Consider the following 22,906-nt stretch of genomic DNA (forward strand, 5'->3'; position numbering starts at 1 on the left):
AAGAAAGAAAGAAAGAAAGAAAGAAAGAAAGAAAGAAAGAAAGAAAGAAAGAAAGAAAGAAAAAGAAAGAAAGAAAGAAAGAAAGAAAGAGAAAAGCTCCTGCTCTGCACCGCCGCTTGTCAAATGCTGTGTTCAATGGTAGATAGGAGTGTAAATTTACAGTTCCTAGGCAATTGTATTCGAAGTGAGAGAAAGGAGCAGAGATCGGGGGTGTTAATGCGGAGACATTTAATTCTGAATGTGGTTATCTTCACGGAACTGAGGATCGCTTTGCAGGTGATCGGAGCAATTCTCCAGGTTCTAGAGTCACACGCCTTTCTAATCTGCCTTTCTTTGGGAGCTGAACGAACCGTGCCTCTCCCCCCTGGCAGAGCACAGGAGTTTCTACTGCGGTAGCAAACTTTTTGTTCAAGATAATTTGACAAAAGTGACTTGTGAGCTTGGCTAAATTTCCAGTAGCTTAGTTTTTGTATGGGTCAGGTTACCACAGCTGAGTTCTGCCCCACGAATCCTGTCACCAAACCACTGATCTTAAAATTTCAATATTATGTTATTTAGCAGCTTGCATTCATTTAAGATACACAGTTTTACTCAAGACACGTTCTCTATTTCTGCTTCATGGCGAATTGCTTCAATTTTTGGAATTTGTGCTTAAATCTCTCAGCAAACTGCTAGCTTAAAACGGATAAGGATTATGCAAACGTTTTTCTACATGAAACACGAACAAAACATCTTTCTTAGGTTCTTCCTAAGAACTTTCACTGAGTTCTTCAGCTGACAGATGTGCTGAGTAGCAAGCACGTGTGTATTCCTACTGATTTGAGTTCAAACTGGTCTTAAATGTCATCAAATAGTGCCCTGAAACTAATGGTGGTCTTTTAATTGTGGTAAACCAGAAGTGACTTCAGAGATGTCGAAGTGTGATATGCACTTAAGCAGCCCAAATCACGACAAACAATGGTCTTGTAACACAAGCACCTTGGAGGGTTCAACCCGAAATTTACATCGAGTGCTGGGAAGTTTGCATCAGAATTCTGTTGGGGTCCTGCCCATTGCCCTTAAGCATTTTTTAAATGGAGAGGTTTTGCTTTTTATAATAAAATTGTGGGAATACAATTTATAAGGTGTCATCCATTCATTAGTAAAAGGGCTAAATTTCACTTTCTTTATAAAAACTCGGGGGATCCATCCCTAGAAAGGTAGGCAAAAGTGCATTTAGAGCACATAGGAACATGTTGCAAATGGGTGTATTGGGAGTGGGTAACTTAAAATTAAGCCTTTGTCACAGAAATGAGGAAAAAACCACAATTTGTCTGACCAGCAGACTGGAGGTGTGAACCAGGACAAGGAATCCCAAGCAAAGATAGATGCTGAGAAGTATGAAACTCAAGAAAGGAAGTGAGCTAAATATCAGTGTTTCTGAACAACCTGAGGGTCCCTGTGTTGGAAAAAAATAAGCTCTCCTATCTTCCCTAAGTCAGAATTTTAACAGTTTTGAACTTGAGTCATCTTTTGTGCTTTCCACTTGATATGGGAATTATCTTCAAAGCAGTTATCTAAAGTTTTCTGTCCACATAAAAAGACCCCCAACAACTTAAAAGGAATACTAAATACAACTGAAAGCAGTATAAATCTGCTTAATGCTGAGAAAAAAAATAAGTCCTTTTATCTCTAAGTAGATCATTGATTTGGACACAACCACATCATAGAGTGGGGGAAAGAGGAGCTCCTGAAGAATAGATGGGAGAGAGGATAAAAAAACCCCGAAACTATTTTTACCTCCAGGAATTATATTTCATTTTGCTTGGTCCTTTAAAGTATTTTTATGTAAGACAGGATTTCCATTGAGCTAATAATAATCCAAGAAACATGCTATCATAAATTCCTGGGATATATGTTCCTAAGGCTTCTTTTTCCACCCTCTGAAAATGTATTGAACTAATAATGAATGGGGACTCCAGCCCCATAAATAGAAATACTTTGCTTCCAATCTATTTTTGAGAGAAGTTTCATGGAGTGATTTGGTCCAGGAACTGTGTACAGTGGCCTGGATCTCCTTCCAGTGACACTGGAGCTCATTACAGGCATTGCAGGCAGCAGGATTAATTTGTGTGAGAAAGAGGAGAAAGCTGATATTTTAAAGCAAGAATAACATTTACATGCAAAAACCCATAAGACCATCAGTGATATTATGCAACTTATTTGTGATGTGTTTTTCTGAAATATAATCAATGTTGTTTGAACCTGGCTTTTTTCTTGGGAAATTATTTTCGGCAATAAAGAACAGAGGTGGAAACATGTTAACATTAGCCAGCTGTGAATCTCATTAATTTAAATAATGCTGCTCTCAAAAGTCATCCAACAGCAACAGCTCAGTTCAACAGTTTCCTTTTCAGTCCAGTTCATTGCTGTCAGCCTTTTACCCAGTTTCTTCATCACCTCATGGTGTCCATAGAGTTGTGTTGCTCATTTTCTTTGTGGCACCGTTTGAAGGCTGTTGCTGGAGTCCATACCCTGTTCACAGAATTTAAAAGAAATTGGACTGAATGTGGTGAAAGATGTTAATTATCACTCCTACCGTGTGTACATGTGAGCCTGATGATATTGGATAGTGGAGGTCTATATGTATATGTGCATGTATATATATATATATATAATATTAAATGTCAAATTTTTACACATGCCTTGATCCTTAAGATCATTATGAAGGAACTTTTTCAGATTCTAAGAAAGTGCTTTAAATGAAAGTGTATATTTGATATATATGTGCTTCTTAAGTTTTTGTGAAAGGTCATTTTTTAATCTTATGAAATATGCTTTAAGAATATACATCTATGAGACAACCAAATGAAAACAAATTCTTGCTATATCCTATTTGTAGTAAAAGGTGGGTAAAGAATAATTCAAGTTACTGGTAAATGAATTTCATCTTTACTTGACCTTTGTAAAGCAATAGAATAATAATCACAGGTCTCGCTCCATGGTTATTCCATTGTTTTCAGTCTGCTAGTGCTGTTCATACACACAGGTATGGTGCTTACAGATGCATTATCATTTCCAAATAACTGCTTCAGGCAAACCGTTGATGGAGTGCTGCCATCTCTTGGTTATGCAAATTATATGTTGCAAGATATTGGGCACTTTTCTGAGATGGAAATGCCCTCCCTCAATAGCTTTGTTATGTGAAGGGTGATGCTCAGCTCTAATATTCAACACATTTACAGACATTTTCCATTTAATATGTACAGCAAGGTTACTAGAGATTTTTGAATAGCTTTGAGTTTGTCCTTCCTATTAAAGATGGAGAGGTTGGCTGCTGTTGTGAAAGTTTATCTTTAAGATAAAAGATAAAAGCATAGAAGCATGTGGACCCCTGTTTTGTAGCTGGTGATGTCGAGGAGAGACCATGCACATGTAGCACTAATGCTTCTGGTTGTGTGTGTTCATGTAATTAACAGGTACTAATGACAAATTGTCCTTAGTGAGAGTCAATTATCCATGACCTTACAATAAAACACAAAGTAGAAAAGAACAGACAGGTGATGGGACCAGACCTCTTGGAAGTGTGGGCACAGGATGGTACCAGAGGCCATAGGGTCAGCAGATGAAAGAAACAACAACCACCCAAAATATTAAAGTACCTTTTCTATAATGCTGAAAAGAATGTGGATTTGATCAGGACCTCAGGTGCATTTGTCCCTGTGGAGCTAGGGGGACTCAAGTCAACCCACTCATGGTATTCCATGTGCAGTTGCTACCCAGTGGCACCCATTGCCTAATCCAATCCTTATAAAGCCACCACACTCTTCCTCAGAGTCCATTTGCTGTGGCAGTTTCCTTGGGAGAGCAGGATGACAGAAAAACATAAGACATTGTGCTTATTAAATGGTACACACTGAGCTTTAGCAACCTGAATCCTAAGGAGGGAAGCTGTGCATCCCCTCTGTATGCCAGCTCTTATATTGTATTATGCATTCTTCTCTTGGTTATTATCTTCTATAATGCAACTTTAAATTGGTTATTTATCCATGCATAAACATGTAGAAAATTCCACTTACTGGCAGCAGTATTTATTCAGTTGGTGATAGGCATCTTTAAATACTCAAGTTAGGTACTTCCTGATCTGCACAGGCTCATAACATGCCACAGATATGTTGGGTACATTTTTGGTTAGTCCTTTGATAATTTACAGAAATTCTGCTTGGCCATTAATTTTCTGCCTACTAAGCAGTCACTCCACTGTTTCATTTGGACTCAGCCATAATAATTAGGGCACAGGCTTCCAGTGATAGCCTAAAAAAATGTTCCAGTCTCAGCTCCACCTACTACAACATTCCTGGTGTCATATCCAAGGCTTTCAGTGTTGACCTCTTTTGGAACAGTTCTAGTTTTGGAAAGGTGTGAAACGTCAGTTTGATTTAAGTGGCATTGAACAAATAGGCTACATTTACACAAATACTTACAAGTTAGAGAAGTGACTGTCACTCTGTTTTAAAATAAATTGTTGAAAATATACCTCCAACACTCTGTTCAGGGAATATGGTGTCTCTAATTAGCAGAGTAAGGAAATGACACATCTGCTGTATCCTAGGGACATGATACATGCATGGGCCTGAGTAGGAAAGAAAGGAAAATACCTTCTTAATTAAGCTTTAGTTTACTTTTCCTAGTTCATCTTTCTTTGCTCAGTTGTTTATAGTAGGTGACAGCAACAGTGGGAGACGAAATAATTAAATGAGATTTTTTTAAATCCTCATTCTCTGTGTGAAAAGTGGCTGCAATCTATGAAACACCCTGATGGTTTGCATTCTCTACTGCTCTTTCAATATTCTCAAATCTCCCATGTTCCTCCTTCAGCAGAAGCTGAGATAAATAGTCTTGCTAATTGGTTGTTTCAGTTTCTCTAACATCATCCTTACCAAATTTCTTGTTAAGTGAGTGGGAAAGAAATAAAGACTACAAAACTCTTTCAATTTTCTTGCTTTGTCTGGGTGAGGATCAAATATTCATGGAGAAAATGAAACACATTCATGAGACTTAAAATTCAGAATAAGTGGTTTTGAAACCTTTGCCTAAGGATATGTTTTATAAAGCTTGGAAAAAATGGTCTGTCTGTTCTTACCATCTGTAATCTGTATGTGAAAGGTGTAGTGGGGCTACATTGAAAATCCTTTTCCTTTCCTTTCCTTTCCACTTCACCAACAGTGCAGCAGTTTAAAGAATGTGAAGGAATGAAGAATGTGAAGGCCTTCCAAATTCACACTTGTTATTAGAAAGGTCAGGAAACCATTTCTCCATTGTTGTTCTTGTGTATATTTGCATGGCCAGTATGGACCCCACATTTCAGCAGTGATGTGAGAAAAACAAGGTGTTACCTCCATCCCCTACCAGGACAGCCTGAAACTGCTGTTTAACTTTGGAATGCCTACATGTCAAGTTTCCTTCCAAAGTGAAAATCTCCTGCTGTGTTGCCAGCAGCTGGGGACAATGTCACTTTTCACTGTATAAGTCAGAATCTTGGATGGGTTTTTTTTAGAACACTGTTTAGGTCAGAGAAGCATTTTGGAGGTAGAATAGCTATGTCTGCATTATGTGAGAATTCTGAGGCACCTGCAATACTAGGACAGAAATGAGATTCCCTTCTGTGAGTAAAAATAGATAAGCTGGTGTGGCTGAAGTAGAAAGGCTGCTGAAAATCAGGGAAAAAAAATGTTTCATGGTCTTATTTAATATCCAGTCATATTCATGTGTTGCATGTCAATTCTGGTGAATGTTTTCCATGGCCTGTAGGACAACAGTACAGCCACCTGCCATGCTGCTTACATGACCTCTCAGGGGATTGTTTCTGCTTGCTTGCACCTTGCCAACTGAGCTGTAGTTTTCATTCCCACTCTACTCCCTTCATTGTAATTAATGCATTTGTCAATATCATGCTTATTTCCTCTCATACTTTCCACTTTTTGTACGAGGAGAGTTTTTGTGCTTCCTGGACCCACATAGGGACACCCCATGCAGTTTGGGAGATGCCTGACTTAAAAAATATATTGACTAATTTAATCAGGGGTGGCAATGAGTTATTCTTGTCTTCACTTCTTCACAAAAGAAAAGCTTTGCTTTTGATTCTTCCTAGTCACAGAAAATCAGAGGGTGCCCCATGTGAGCAGTTAACTGCTGTAAGCTGTGGAGGACAGAAGCAGCTCCCTGGAGGTGACAGCAGCAATGTTCAGTTCAGAGTGTTGGTGATGATGAAAGAAATGCTGCCTTCTCCAGGAGCCAGAGCTTGGAGGCTGACAGAGAGAGAGTGAATGAGCCAACTCAGCTTGCACAAGGCAGCCATCAGTGGCAGAGATGGCAGTTTACTGGGAAATGGCCATTTCATTTTCTGTGTTTGTGCTAGTAAAGGCCCCTGTCAGCACACATTCACATACACAACTCTAAGTGCAACTGTCTTTGATCGATTACACTGCAAGGAGGCTGCTTGTAATTCTTTGTTTGTTCCAGTTTATATACTAGACTGTCTCTTGGTCACCTTATTAGTCTGATCCTTGAGTGAATATTTAATACATAATTACATATTTTTAGATTTTTTTTTTTGTATTTCCAGGCTTCTATGTTAAAGCTAATTAATATTTATATTTTATTCAAATAGGGATGATTTTTTCTTCTACATATTTGACCTTGTACAAGATAACAATCCTTTCTTTCCTATAAAACTGGGATGTTTTCAATCACCCTTTTCTTCACTGATCTAAATGCTGGCAGCAAGTTTTACAAGCTTTTGTTTTATTTTCCATTCCTCTTAGATGCTTCTACACAAATGTATCTCAAACAATTGGCTATGAACTATCTATATTATTCTGATCCATATATTGGTGAAATTATATCAACAATATTTACTGCACTGAAAGGCTTTGAGAGCATCCAGCAGAACATCAGCTTGCCTGGTAATAACTTTGAAACAGAAATAGGTTGCATTTTTTATAGCTTAAGAAAAAAAAGGTTAATATTGATGTTAAAAATTCATACACAGCTTTTTTTGTTTGTTTTTAGCATACTCAATAAAAGAAAGGAGCATGTGTATGGATCAGTTTTAAGAAAATGTGCAAATAATAGAAATATGCTGACCAATCATATTCTTCTGGCAGGTAGAAATATCTAAACCTCAACATAATTTGATTATGTGTTTTTGTATTGCAGAGAGATTGTTATGTTACAAGTTTTAAGAATTTCATGGCACAATCAATTTACCAATCTGTCCTAGAAAAACAAACTTTAGCATAAAATTCAAGTACTCTAGAGACAGTTACATTTCTGTTATAGGTGAGCAACATTGTCAGGTTCAAAAGTGAGTTGGCAGTGACTCTGGTTTTACACTGCATTTAAGTAAAGAATACTTTTATTTACCAGGGTGTGTGTGTGTGCTGTATTTCCACTGTCACTGTTCCTTACAAGGGTGCTCTTGTGCTTCATCAGGAAATTGAGGAGAAAAAGTGCTTCCATCTACATTATTCCATGGCAGTGAAACTGTTTAAATGGTTCAGTTTTTATGCAGGTGAGCCAAGATTTCATATCATTATGCATCTGTCCTCTTGATTCTTTGATTATGGCTCACATGGCCTGAAACTTGAGCTGACAGCATTGTTGGTGGGCATTTGGAAAGGAAGGCTGCTATGTCCTACCCTTTCCAGCCAGTTACAGAATGTTGTCTTTCTAACTCCCTGTAGAATATCAGTACAATTTGCACAAGACAGAAGAAAGCAAAAACCTGAGCTAAATAGCAAAATAGAACACAAAGTAAATGAAGTTTATTATTAGAACTATTTAAAAAATAATAGATTTCTAAGTTCATACATGTCTTACATGTAGTGAAGGCATCTTTTGTAACAATACTTACTTCCAGGCATAGCACAGAACTTTGCCCAGGAGAAAACAGGAAAAAATGTGTTTATAGTTCTTAAAGCAGACAAATAATTTCTGACAGACTGAATGATAAGCAGAGCAATCATTTGATGAACAGGGAAACCTGCCTTGGCATGATACTGATATGTTTTTCTTAGGTAACTTGCACCATGGGGTGTAGAATGCACACCAAAATATACACCAAACACACACCATTCAAACACATCCAAATACTCACACCATGAGGTTCTACATGAGGGCTGCAACATCCTCCCTCTTTAAAAAAGGACACTCTTACACTTCTTACACTGTTTGTGCATGAATAACAGTTGAGGCAGAATGAGTACACAAGTCCTAATGCAACTTGACACCCATTTGAAATTTTAAAGCTCTTTCTCTATGATGCAAAGATTAATGAGGATTTAATCAGAAACCTCTGAGAATATGGGGCACAACTGTAAAGCTACAAATGAGAGATATTCACTAACATGATACTGAGAAGAAAATCTGCTGGATACTTTGCAGTATCAAGAGTTTTTTCCTTTATTTGTGAACAATTAATCAGGCAAATCTGTGCCCCTGAAGTCAGTAGCATTCTGAAGAGCAATGAAAATGTCCTCACACGAGCATGCAGTTAACAAGAAATTGTGTTTTACATTTAAATATAATTTAACTAAAAAACAAGTTCCCTTCTTTAGTCAAAGACAACAGCAGAATGACTGGTAGACCTTTCAGTGAAGAGTGGCTAGCACCCAGTCAGGAGGAATTTCTGTCTTTGCCAGCACTAATGATATTACTTGGACTATTTGAAATTATTAGGAAGTTAAATAATGTTTTATTATTAAAAAAAAAAAAAAAGCTGAAACATTGGTGAGAAAAATCATTAATTTGGCTGCAGGTAGTTTGCTGCCTGTGGGTCTTCAAGGATGTAGATTGAGGACACGGTCTCACCAGAGGGGGTGTGTTCTCTGTGGCAGAACTCAAGGATTTCAATTCTGCAACGCTAACAATGTAACTCACCTTTCCTGAGGTGAACAGACTGCACAGGGTATTTAGACATAATTACTGCACAAAGTGGGAACTTCAAATGAAGATATAATCCCTGTTGATAAAGTGATTCATAACACTGTAAGTGAGTAGATGGCAAACCTAATTAGGGTGTTTCATGATGATCACTTTCTGCATTTGCTGTTGCTTTATGGGTCAGTGTGTGGGAGACAAAAGCAGCTGTGACCACCAACCTCCTAAGCCATGCTCAGCTCTGCTCTGTGACCCACTGCTGCTCCATGAAGTGTGTCATTGTCAGGCACCAGCAACACCAAATTAACACTTGATAAAGCTGACTGCCAAAAAAAAGGCACGGCATGGGCTCATCCAGCTGATGACTTCCTGCCACAACATCAGTCCAAAACTTTGTTTTGGTCCAAACTTGACACCAGCTGATCACCCAGAAATGCTGCTCGCTTGTAGCCCTTGTTCAAGATGTGACAGTAGAGGCTGACAAAATGAGTATATGCAGTTTAAATAGGAAAATGTGGGATTGCAGTGCTCATTTGGAAACAGTGGGAATGGGAAGACAGGAGAAATAGTATCAGGATCCTGACTTGGGAAAACCGAGGTTGTGCCCATGCTCTTCCATGTTCCAGGATGGAAATATGTCCCTGTACCTGTCACACTACATACCCCACTCACAATAAGCACACTACAATGCAGATGTGGATTAAATATGCTCTTTGAGAACTATTTTATTTTTTATAAACTGCTTCATTAACTTCATCCATTTTAGCAGGAAAGTTAAATAAGAGAGTAAGTTAAAGGGAAAAACCATCCAAAGAGTCCCTATTCTTACTATGATTTTTAAAAGGATTTTCTTTGACACATTTTTAATCTGCTGTAATATATTATGATGTATTACTTTTCCTGTGGATCACTGGTGGATAATCTTGTACTACTTCTGATTTACATCACTGCAAGCCGTGCCAGTGTTTGTGTGACAATGTAAGGCAGGAGTCATTCACTCACTTTCTGCTGGTAGAATTAAGAAAATTCATGCATATCCCTACTGTTCAGACCTTGAGAACTATTAATTGCCTTAAGATTAGGCTTAGGAACAGAGCAGAACACTTAATCTTCTAAGAGGTCTAAATCTTATTTACCATTCAGCTACAAGCTCTTTATTTAAAAAGAAACTTCAGCAAGAGAAGCTTTTAATTGTAAAGATTTAACCCTTAACCAGATTCCTAGTTAGATTAAGTCTGATCTAATAAGCTAATTGTTAAACAGCTGATGATGTGTGCCAAATCTCTGTGGTCATTTGCTTATGGTAGTGCTAGTACTGTGTGCACCCAGATTTGTGGTGCTGTGTAAGGGTGGCCTGTACCTGAATCTTCTTTGTGTAAGTGCCATATTCCCATTCACATTGTTTTTGAGATACTTTTTAACTCTAGGAGCAGGGCATCCTTTAACATAACTATGCAGGGCACCCCTTCTCTCATACTTAGCACAGACAGGGTATAATTGAATAAAGTGCTTCCTCATACCATTAGTGTCCATTGCAAACTGACTGATCCTTCCTGTTTTGGATGTCAAGGGTACTTTCCCTTTTTAATGCTGATGTTAGGGAGATCTGGCCTGGCATTTGATAGTTTTCTGTGACAAAATGTAAGATGGCCAAGGTGGAGCTACCAGTGATGTATTGGGTTCATAGGAGTTGAAACAAACAACAGGAGCAAACCTGCTGCATCCCACTCGCCCCAGATTCAGCCTTTCTGCACTGCTGCTGATTCAGCTCATAGAATACACAGTGACAAATTACTAAATGTCCCCTGTTTTTGAGAGGCATTCAAAATCAAATGGGAGCAGGTGAGACCACTGTACTCTGAAAGTGGTGCTTCCTTTTCTTCACTGAATGCTGATAATAGCAATTGACTTGAGGGTGATAGTAACCATATCCTCTGAAAATAAACGTGAAGCATTTTCCATTCATCTTTCTGTAATAACTAAAGGAAGCAGTTTTTTCAGACTGTGTAGAAACCAAATGCAATTATTGCTTCCTTCCTAACACTGACCCAGCAGCCTACAATTGGTCCCTGAAGAATCACAGGCAGGTTGAAAGCATCAGCTGAACACACAGGCGGCTCCCGGGGACACGGAGCTTCAGGAGGATCGCATCCGCATGGAAATGGCTCACAGGGACACGGAGCACAGGAACAACACTTGTTTGGGGCAGCTGCCGTTTAGATTTTTATTTCAAACTCCGGATAAATGACAACGTGTTCTCCGGTCTCTGGTTCCCCTCTCCAGAGAGGGAGGTTACAGCCCGGGAGCGGGAAGGGAGCTGAGGCTTTGGGAGCCTGTCCGGCTGACTGGAGCTCTCCTGAGGCTTTCGGGATCCCTGTGCTGCCGGTGCCCCGAGCAGCCCCGCCGGGCGGGTTCGGTCAGAGAGGAGCGGGGGAAGCGCGGCCGGGAGCGGCTCTGGCAGAGCGGGCAGAGGGCGCGGCGCGCCGGCCGCCGCCGGAGGGCAGCCTGGTGTATCCAAACCCCAAAAACTCCTTGGTTTAAAAATCAGCCCAGTCTCCAGAGATGAACGGCTCCACGGAGAATGCTTCCATGAAAATACCTGTTCCAGACCTTAGGGCCCGCCCGTGGTTTAGCAGACAAAGGCGCGGCCAGCACGGGGACATTAACAGGTGCCCAAACAGCCAGCGAGCGGCTCACGGCTGTCACTCCAGGGAAAGTGCAAATTTCTATTCCTTCAATTTTCCTCAGAGGAGCAGGGAATTGCGGATGAGGGGAAAGCTTTACAAACAATTTGATGGGGGAAGGTATGGATATTGACATCTTTGAAATGGTTCAAACTGTCCCTACTGACTTTGGGCAGCAGGTTCATTACAGAGCCCAGATTGCTTGACTCCTGAAACAGGACATGGGTCTGCACAAGGCTGAGCATCTAAACTTTGGGGTAAAACTGTAAGGGGAGAATATGTGGAAAGCGGTTCAGGAAGGCTGTACCTTCCTAGTACCTCGGTCAGTTGGGAAAGGAAGAGGGCAAAAAGCTGCCGGGAGTTTGGGATGAAAGGAGGCTGCGCCCTCAGAGAGCTCGATAGAGAAAATCCCGCGGCCGTGTGTGCCAGTGGACTCTCTCCCTTGATTCGAATAAAGCTGCAGGACTCCTCTCTCTCCTTTTCGGACATGAACCTCTGGCGTTTGTGGATTTTCCGGGCACGGGCAGGGCTCTGTTACTGCGCTGTTTGCAGGAACGGGATAGACAGACAAACAGCTGCGACCCCCAGGTGTGCACAAGTGAGGACAGGAGCGCTGCCACTCAAAGGCTGTGACAGAAAATCAGGTGCAATGCTAAAAATGAAAGGAAAAGAGTGAAAGAAAAACTCACCACTCCCCCTCCCCAGTGTTTGGCATTACACGTTTGGCTGTAATGGCAGATACATTAACCCTAAATTACATGGAAATGTCAAAGCAAATACCCCATGAAAGCATCTAAAAGCATGTTTATTCCCTGACTCTCTATTGCCTTTGAACTGTTATCCTATGTCTGTGTAGCTATAGATGTAAGAGAGAATTTCACAAAATAGGCAGAGGAAGGCAAAAAACCACTTCAGAGTAGCAAACATTTCTTTTAAGAAAAATTTACTACCTTATAGTAGGGAAAGCTTTTATTTAGATTTTCGTGTTTGAAGCATTTCTTGATCTGACCACCACCAGAGGAAAAAAATTAAAAACAAGCCATTTTTTTGAGTCTCAGGCTTTGCAATCAGCCAGTTGGTGCCACTTCCATGTGTGGGTTTCAGAATTCTTCTGGTCTGGAGGATGCTGGTGCAGGTCAGAGATTGCACAGGTGCCACTTCTGCAGCTCATGCTGTACCACAGAGCTAAGAGGGGGGGAATCTTTTTTTGTACTGCATGAAAACAGCAGCTGATCAAATCATCCAGCTGTGAATTGCTTTAGGAGAAAACGAGTCGTGGTGAGTCCATTGAAAAGAGCAAAGGAAGTTGGCTTCATTACTGTTCAGGAAGGTGTCAAACGATGACCTTCTATGAAAATACTTTATGACACCCCTTATGTGTGTTTTTGTCTGATCCTTACTTACTTTGTAGAGAATTCAGATTTAAAAAGTAGCTACCAAATGTGCATGCTTTCATGGTGCCTGTAATTGGAAGACTAAAATAAAAACCTATAATATATTCAAGGATACAATATTCAACAGGGATAGAACAGCCTATCCCTTAATATCTTTTGTGCAAGTTTAGATCTGGATTAGGTTTAGGAGCAGAGCAGTAAAGCTTGAGGATGAACAAAAAGACTGGGGGTTAACATGGATGAAGTGTAATTCTCACATGGTCTTCCCACAAGACTTTGGTTACAAGACTGAATGTGCAGAAGAAGGATGTACTTCTATTTATGCTGGAAAATGTCCTTTTCTATTTGAGATCCAATTTAGAACTTATATCCCAGGTACCAATTTGCATGCAAAATCCCTTAACTTTTGTTGTTATGGTTTCCTAAGTTCTTCTATAATTTATCAGTAGCCATCTACACTATAATACCTCATATATTTTCCATGGCGTCTAAAAAGCTAAATTTCCCAGTAGTTTAAATTATTTTCTGTTCCAAGTACAGGTAAAAGGATTTTTCCTATTGTCTGCCATTAGATTCCATACAAAGTCTTGTTAACTAGATGGAGTATGTAAGTGAAGTTTGTGATTGCTTCTTATGCTTTTGTGGTTGCAGGTGTTGTGTGGAGTTTAAATAATAAGACTTAGTCATAAGATGTTCAGTAAACATGATGAATTAAAAAATTTCAGTATCAAAATAGTTCAGTGTCACCACCAGAGGAAGAGAAACTTCCCTTGCTCACAGCTGCAGGGGCTTGGCAAAGGGACTACACTTCTCATGTTCTACAAGCCAACCCAAAAGCCAGATGGAAAGCAGGACGAGGTCTGGAAACTCCTGGATGACAAACTACCATGTCACAAACACCCTTTGCAATGCATTTTAGAACTGAAAGGCTGGACATGGCTAAGCAGCATCAAAAGCTCCAGTCTCAAGCTGGGATTCTCTGAAGTGATCCCTTGTAGCCACTCCAGTTCCTAGCTACAGACAGAAGTCAAGGTGATGCTTGAAGCTGAACTCATGGAAGCAAAGTCCAAGTAGCATCTGAAAATATTCACTCTAATCATAGAATCTGGATGTGAAATTGCATAATTAATCTTGGATAATGGCAAAACTATATAAATTGCAGCACTAGCAGGCCTTTTGATTAACAGAACAAGAAGTTCTCTCTGACAGACTGCAGGACAAGGATTTCTCCTTGTTGTCTGTTCCCTCTCTGATGGTGGATTTGGCTAATTCTCATTGGGTCTGTCCAGTCTGAAGAGTTTTGCAGTTCTTATTTTCTGTAGAAGGGGAAGAGATTTACCAGGTGTTTGGTTGCTTATTTTAGCTGGAAGATACAGACAGCTCTAGCTTATGAGTCTTCCTGAGAAACTTTTGGAAAAAGCCATGCTCTGGACAGGGAGTTCCTACACACCCAGTATAGGAATATGGCACAGCACAAAGCCTGGGAGCTGCTGGGGTGTCACCCTTAGTGCTGCCCCTGTGTGACACTTCTCCCTCCTGTCTCCCATATTTCCATTCTGTTACTGATGCTGTCTCCCAGAGGCCACAGAAGCAAATCCACAGGGATCCCCATCAGGCTCCCTCTTGCTGGTCTGGAGAGGGTCAGGATCTGCACAGTGATTGGGATTTGCAAAGCTGGGAGGAAGACACAGGCCATGACACAGGCCATGCTCCTTCCCAGCCTCTGGGGTATCTGGCAGCTGTACTCAGGAAAGGGAATTTACAGCTGGGTTAATAAATAAAATGTGAAGATCTGCCACACAGTCAGCATTTGTGGGATTCTGGCCTCCTGAGTGTCTCTCTGATCTTTTGGACTGGGATATTTCCTTTGTAGCCATCAAACAGGCTTGGGCTGGCATGAAGAGAGAAATCAAGCAGCCTCTGCTTTTGCTTGCATGCAGTGCTGGGCTTGGCTTAATACACTCCCTTGCTTAGGAGGAGACTTACTGCTAAGTTTAAATTCAGAAAACATACCTACCTATAAATCCCTTCTCCTCCCAGTGGAGCTGAGAAAGCAGCAAAAGATCAGCTGAAATAAAGTTTAATTTGACAAAAATAAGGAAAATAGCTATTATTTATTCATTAGCTTAAGCGGTGAATAACAGCACAGCACTAAAAATGTGAATGACAGGAATAACACAGTGATTCCCACATAGAGCCACAAAATCTTGATGCAGGCAGAAAGACTGGTTTGATGTGACACTGATGTAGACATGTAATTCCAAACAGTTGGTGTGTATTATCTTAAATGCCATTAAAGTAATCAGTTGTGAAGGTACTACAGACTTAAATTTTCATATATCCCTGGATGACTTGAATATAATACTATGGATGTGAAGTGAAATCTTCCTTTAATGGATTTAAATCCATTGCATGATATTTGAAGACTTGAAAAAGAATAATTTTCAGGATTTTGACAGACAAAATGTGAGTTCTTTTAGGCTTAGATGTAAGTATTAATAATACAGCTGAATGAATGACTTCCTTTTACTTTTCTGTGATTTATATATAAAAGAGAAATTTCACAATAAGCTTGTATCTTCAGCCTGTATCTTTGATTTCCTAGTAAAAACCATAAGCGTTATTCTAAAGACTTTTTCTGTTTCTTTTAAAATGTCACATACGTAATTATTTGACTGTAAATACAGGTTCTTAATGTCTAAAGAGGAAACCTGAAGAAAGAGATTAGCTGAAAGGACTTCCTTTTAAAAAAGTGTGGGTTTGTTTAGAATGTGAGTTGTTTCAAATGCATCAGTTGAACTGATTCAATAAGAGAGTGATTTTGGGTTTGCACAGCATTACAATGTGCATCATTCTCCCCACGCTTTGTTATGCACTGCAGACTCAGTGAGACATCTCCTTACTGCAGGTCCTCTGTACAGTTGTGTTTTTAGACCTGCATATAATCTCCTTCATTAAAAATATTTGTTTTGATATTAAAGAAATGCTCTTTTCCTGATCATCACAGCACTAAGGAGACAAGCCTTCATTGATGAGCTTTATTAAATCCAGACTCTTCCTATTTTTAGAACAGTACAACTGAAGAGATACATTCTTGTGTGCATTATTTTGAGATTCACTAATTCCTTCAGTCTGGAAATACTGGTATTAATGTACAGCAAACATCCATGCATATTGCACAGTGGGTTTACTGTGGGGAGAGACACACACATGAAGTAGAAAACAAACACACCAGGAATTACCTCCTGGGATTTCTTGAGAAAAAAGGCATTGATAACCAACAGAGGGTGTTTCAGCCTGATAATGAGCAGATGTAGCTAGCAATCTTTCCTACCTTGCTCTTTAAATAAATCATTATGTGAGTAAAGCCTAATTTCTGATGTGCCTTTGGTGAGTTGCATGTGAAACATGCACAAGGGAAAGCAGTCCATGCTGCACCATTCATTAGGCTTCTTTAATGGTTATTTATGTGGATGTCAGAAATGTGTGGTGCTGGTGAGAATGGAATACATGAACAGCTGTAAAGGCAAAACAGTGTTTTGGAAGTTGTGCTGTTCGTTCCTGCTCATTACCCTCAGGTATAGATATTGTCTGGGTGCCCATTTTGAGGACTTGATATAAAAAAATTGCATGTACAATCTTTTTTGGCAATGCCTTGAAATTATTTTCTTCATTTGAATTTAAAAAAAATTCTTGATTTTGTCACATGTACTTGCCTTAATTATTGGTATTTCCTTACGTGATGAGTCAAAGATTTGTTATAATTATGTAAGTTCAATTTGTGCTGTGTTTTGTTTAATCTCCTTTTGTATCTGGGGAGCTCAGAAGATCCAGGCATTGTGAAAACATTTGTCTAAATCTTAATCTTTTCATTTGATTCACAATGCTTCATATGAAATCAGCTCAAGGATTTCAAGAAGAACAAAAAATCAGAATGGACCATTTCAACAGTCGAATTGAAAAAGATCTGATTTTGGTGTTGTGATTCCTTGGAAATCAAAATACTTAGATGTAGAAATTTCCTATTTTGTATTCATATTTAATTATTCAGCCCACATTGATATAATTTAAAAAATATGGTGCGGAAAGGTTTTGAGATTTCACTAGTGAAGCTTTTAACCTGACATGCACTGAGCAAGCCTGGAGCTTAGCAGGAATGCCAGTCCAGAAATGTGGAAAATTGTCCAAAAATGTGAGTTGAGTTGGGAGCCATGGTTCTTCAAGCACTTAAGGAATTATGTGCAAAAATATCTTGCTCAACTATCCTTGAGCCTGGTGACAGACATATTTAAGTTGTCGGAGATTTTTTTCATTCTAAAGATGAAATTTTTAGGGTTATAGTCTTGGAGTAATGATTTTCCTTTTCTGATATTTTTTCCTCAAGAAAGGTTGCTTGTAAGATTGTGTTGCAGAGAGCTATCAGTATCCATTTACAATTGCATCAATTCATTTGTGTCTAAAGCAAATTAATAAAGGTAGCATATGTGGATGGTCATTAGAAAGAAATATTCCCTGACACCAAAAAGGAAGTAATGAGTTGAATTGCTTATACTTCAGCAAGATCCAAGACGGTTTTAGGGAAATTGAGAAGGTCTCAGAAGATATTAATCAGAAAAATATCAATAATGCTTGAACATCAGAAAAAGCAGCATATTCTCAAAATACACAATATTTTGTATACACTAGAAATACTTAATTTTTATTCCCAAATTCCAGTCAGGCTGAGCTTCAAAAATAGGATAGGTCAGAAATATTAAATATTATGAAAATAAATTTAGCATCCTACTAGTTTTGGCTTCTTATTCATAAAATGTGCATGGGAGAAAACCAAGAGATCTGTGGCTTAGAAAAGCTGTTTCCTGTTTCCAAAAAAACTTAAAGCTTGTTAGAGTTAAGAAGAAACTCAGTGTCACATACTGAGAAACCCAGACTCAGTAGAGCTTGTCAAAGTCAGCTCATGAACTGTGCCATGAAATGTCCTTAGTAGCATCAGTAAAATACTTTGGGTTATCTGCATGTGGACAGGAGAGAGAAGGACAAAATGGTGAATTTGTATTTCTTATCCTCTCTAGGCAACTGTGATGAAGTCAAGTCATATTTGTAGCTTCAAGCAAGAGGAACAGGACTTTGATAATTCTGAATCATAGATGATTCAGTTTTGGACTTGTATTTTTACAAGTGTTAAGGTGTAAAATTCATGTGGTTTTGTACTGATAGAGGGGATGTACAACATACATGCAAATACACAAGCTTAAATAGGTAAATTACTGCATTCCACCACTGCAGTTGCAATTACAGGATCTTACACATACATACTGCTTTTCAGCAGTGAAGAAATGTCCAAATATGAAAAACCTTCTTCTGGGCAAAGGCATTACTCTTATACTGTGCTCCTTTCCAAACTGATGTATATTGGTGTATGAAATGCACAAGCATGTTCAGTGAGAAAGTGATAGAAAATTTCCTGATATTTTTGCATCTGAAATGGATGAATTCTCTGTCACTCTGTTTTTCTTCAAGAAATATTCTGACATCAAGGCTGGGTAGCATTGCAGCACAAATGCCATTATCATGTTGATTGAGGTAAAGGGCAGAAGTGTTGGTCATGGCAATGCAGCAGAGAAGAGAAATTTCTTACAGCAAAACTAAAGCTTAAATCAATTTAAATAAAAAGCCCTGTACTATCCACAAAATCTGGGAAAGATCAGCATAGGGAGAAAAAAATGTGATGGGAGAGAGAATAAATGAGCAGAAAAGAGAAAACTGCCCTGGAAAAAAATACAAGTAGAGCAGAAGAGAAACATAAAAAACAAATGCACTCCTTTGTTTCAGACATAGCAAAGCTGCAGTGTGGATTGCAGCTTGAAGTTAAAAAGCCCTTCAACCTCAAGTTGTTTGGGTCAGAAACCACCTGAACACAACTTCAACCCTCTCTTGCCAAAAGATGTCATTGGTTTTATCTGGACTGCTGCAGCCTTTTCTTCTCTGGCTTTTCAGAACCCTTTATGGTCCATACCAAAGAGCTGCATTCTGTATTTTTCTTTCTCATTTCTTGTCTCTGCTTTGCACTGGCTCTGATAATTCTTTTAGCATCTGTTCATATCTACTGTGCTGCTCCAGATCTCCCTGTCAAGATTCTTCTTTTGTATGATCCTGGTCTCTACATTAGCCTTTCTCTTTTCTTTACTTTTTCTTGTGTTCAGTTAGCACCTCTTTTCCATAAAATGCATTTGTAGTGTCCTGCCCTACTCTTAACACAGTCCTTGTGCTGGACTTCATGTGACTTTCCTTCAGACCGTTGTTTTTTTTGGAGACTCTTGGCAAAACATTTTACCTCCCTTTTCTTCAAATTTCACTGCTGTAATATGGTGATAATATTGTTGACTTCCCTTGTAAAATGTTTTTAAATCTACCAGGGAAGCTCTGCATAACAAGTGGATATTATTTCTATTGAAATCAATATGCACTAAGGTGAGCAGTGGGTATCTCTTTAATGTAAGATCCTGTTTGATCTTCCTCTGTCCAGCTGAGACAAAGAATGTGCATGCTGTGTATCAAGTGCAGGCTGCAGCCTGAGCTCCAACTCAAATTTATTTATAATACACAGTGTGTACATGATTTCAAGGTTATATCATTGGCTTGAAAACCTTAAGGAGGGATTGTGAGCTACATTTGTGGCTCCTTTCCTGCCATGGGTACAGGTACACAGGAGAGAGTGAGGGCAGGTGTGTGAACTTCCATCCTTGGTCTCAGGGACACATGAAGCACATTGGTACGTGCATGTTAAGCTTTCTACATGTGCTAACTCAAAAATATGGTCATGGCTTTCCTTAAAATTTTCTCAAAAATCCTTTCTCTCTATGTTGAGAATAAGCAAGAGCAATTCTCCCCAGAAGGTGAAGTTCAAAGCTGCTATTTCTGAAAACAGTTTAGAAAGAAAATGCCACATCAGTTTTGGCTCTGACATCTTGTGAGCATTTCAGGGTGTCTTTCAACTTACCCTTTTGTGAAACAAACAATGCAGGTAAGAAGAGAGCTGGCACACACTTATCCTGCATTAAAATGAAGGTTGTATTGAAATTACTTCAGAGAGCTTTTTGGTTTTACATGAATTATGAGTGGTAAACTTTTCTTAGAGGAAACATCTGAAGCAATTACCTTATTGGTAAAATGGTGAAACCATTATTGCCAACTTCCCATTGATTTTATGTGTAGGAGAACAATATGATATTTCATCAGATACTGAAATACAAGATATTCTGAAAAGTTTATGAAATATTGTGTGGAAACCTGTGTTTCCATAAATAGTGATTAAGTTTTTCTGCACCTGTGAATGCTAAGTGTTACACGTTGGTATTGGATAGGAATTGCTGTGGTTACATAACCTCTCAAGGACATTTTCACACCCAGATTTTAGTGTTTATAGTATGATCATAAGCTATCTGTCTATTAGTCATCTGTCAATCAGTCATATATCAGTGGATGTAATGGTGTCTATTTTTATCTTTGCTTGTTTGCTTGTTTGGGTTGCTTTTCTTAAATTCATTTAATACTGACATTTTAACATAAAAACATTGTGCTCAAATCTTTTAGGGATCTTTGGTATAACTGATCACCTATGATCCCAATGTTTCCCTTTATTTGTACCCCCTTATTCCTGTGTTTTGAACAGGCCTGTTGGTAAGAGTGCATTAGAGTTTAAGACTATGCTGAATGTCTAAATTCCCACTATGCTGAGATGGTCTCATTCCATTAGGTCTTGCTTAATTTCTTCTTCAGTGCTATTTTCTTGTTTCCTTCCACAATAACCTAATGTATAAAACTTAAAAGGTCTGCAGACACTAAGAAATGAAAGGGAGAGTGATTCATTTTGGCTGTGGACTGAACAATAGATTTCATCACTGTCACTGCTGAGCAGAGTTCCTTGTCTGCTCCTGACATGATAACAGTCAGCTGCACTACCAGCCTCCAGTGCCCCAGGAGGGAAGCTGACTGCCAGCTCTGACTGGGGATATTTTCTTTTTTTTTTTTGCAGCATCATAGAATAGAATCTAAAGCTGGGTTTGTACTAGCAAACAAAGAATTAAAAACTGTTTGAATATTTGCTATTCGTATTTCCATTGTAGACTTTATATAGAGATGAGAATATTTCTGGACATTCTTAATTAATCCATAGACTGTTTAAGAAAAGGAAAACTTGGATAGCTGTTGGCTTGGTCTGCTCAGTGTTTAGCCCTTCCCAGGCTTGATCTGTATGGCTCAACCAGAGTGAGCTGGGGCCTCTTGTTAAGGCAGAGGGGATGTTTAGGTTTCCTGCTGCAGTGTTGGTGAGTTTGACAGTGACATAATCAAGAAGCTGTGTGGGTGGTTTTGGTAAGAGGACTCACAGGGCTCAGATCTGTGCTTGCCCAGCAAGGCAGGTACTGACAAAATGACTGTGCCTGCTTATGACTAATCTGCCAGTCTCTGAAGTAGCCTCTTCCTACCATTTCTCTTGAGAAAGGAACACAGTTTTCTCTCTTTCTTTTCTGGTGTGTACACAGGTAAATCTGTTGTAATCTCAGAGCTTGCAGTTCTGCTTTCTCCAAGAGCAATGACTGTATAATTTCATTAAAGCTCTCTCCAGTGAAAGCTCTTTGCAGGAGCCATGAGACACATAGCTTGCTTTAAGGTTTTCCTTTAGTCATACCATTCCCTGAACCTGGGGAAGATGCAGCTTCTTTGGGAACTCTCCTGGGATCTCTCCTCTGTAGCAAGCTGACCTCCATCCTCTCTTCCTATAAGATGTCTCAATTTGGTGGTGATCACACTTACCAACCTGCCTTTGACAAATCCATTTGTGGAAGTGGAAATGGGATCCTTGTGACTCATTTTTCTGTCATCTTCCACGTGCATCCTGGACATCTGCTCTGTTGCATTTGTCTTTGCTCTTCCTCCTCCTACAGCACAGTCACACAGGGGATTGTCACCATCTGTCCTAGTTGGTTATTTGCCACTAAATAGTGTGCAAGTAAAATTTTATTTGGTAAAAATAATGAAAGCATCATTTACTTTTGCAAACAAGCAGTTTACTTTATTGACAGTACCAAGGTGATGGAATTTCCAAACTTTACTGAACTGCTTCTCAGGAAAAGAAAACTTACTCCAAAGTAGAGATAAGAAAAATCATTGTCTGAACCGATACCATCTGAAGTCTAAGGATGGTAACTGCGTAGACAGAGGTCTCCAGATTCATTTCTTGTACACCCAGTAGAATTAATCTAAGAGTGGCATTATTTTGGATCAGTGCAGTGTTGATGTAAGAAAACCATTGGGAAAGAAAAGAATGATTTTTATTAGTATCAGGACTGAGCAGAAAAGTACCTGAGCAGAAGATATAGAAATGTCTGTTTGCATGTGATAAGCAGTAAATCACTTTATTTGAAACATTTTCCATGTAATATGTCACTATTGTCTTTGCAAGGTACTTCTTGTATGTGTGTGCTCCAGTCTCACCATGCTCTACACTGTCCAAACATAAAAAAGAGTAAAAGCCATCCTCAAACAGTTGAAAATCTAAGTGAAAGGCAAACATAAAGATAAAGCAAATAGATAAAAGGAAGAGTGGAAGATGTAGGGAGTACAAATGGTTTGAGAGAATGAGTCTTAGCCTTGTGACTAGTTCCTGCAAGAAATGTAGAGATCATGCTGGCATGGCATTTTATGAATCATTTCGATAAAGCTGTTATCAAAGAATGAATCAAAATAGTTCCTGTTAAGGAAAACATTATCTTTGCAGTCCATTAGAATTCTTTCATTACTTGAAGACAGGAAATCTTGTAGCTACAATAGTAAATACAGTTTATGTGGATAAAGTCACTCAAAAAAAAATTATCTTAGTATAAGAAGGAAGTTCTCTTGCAGATTAGG

The 22,906-nt window shown here is 39.1% G+C and overlaps 1 protein-coding gene across 2 annotated transcripts in view; it reads left to right on the top strand.

Moving 5' to 3' along the window:
* THSD7B (thrombospondin type 1 domain containing 7B) overlaps positions 1-22,906 on the top strand; it is a 484,878-nt gene that overhangs the window by 93,600 nt on the left and 368,372 nt on the right. The gene's annotated exons all lie outside the window — the stretch shown is intronic.

The sequence above is a fragment of the Erithacus rubecula genome, assembly GCF_903797595.1.
Source record: "Erithacus rubecula genome assembly, chromosome: 8".
Lineage (NCBI taxonomy): Eukaryota > Metazoa > Chordata > Aves > Passeriformes > Muscicapidae > Erithacus > Erithacus rubecula.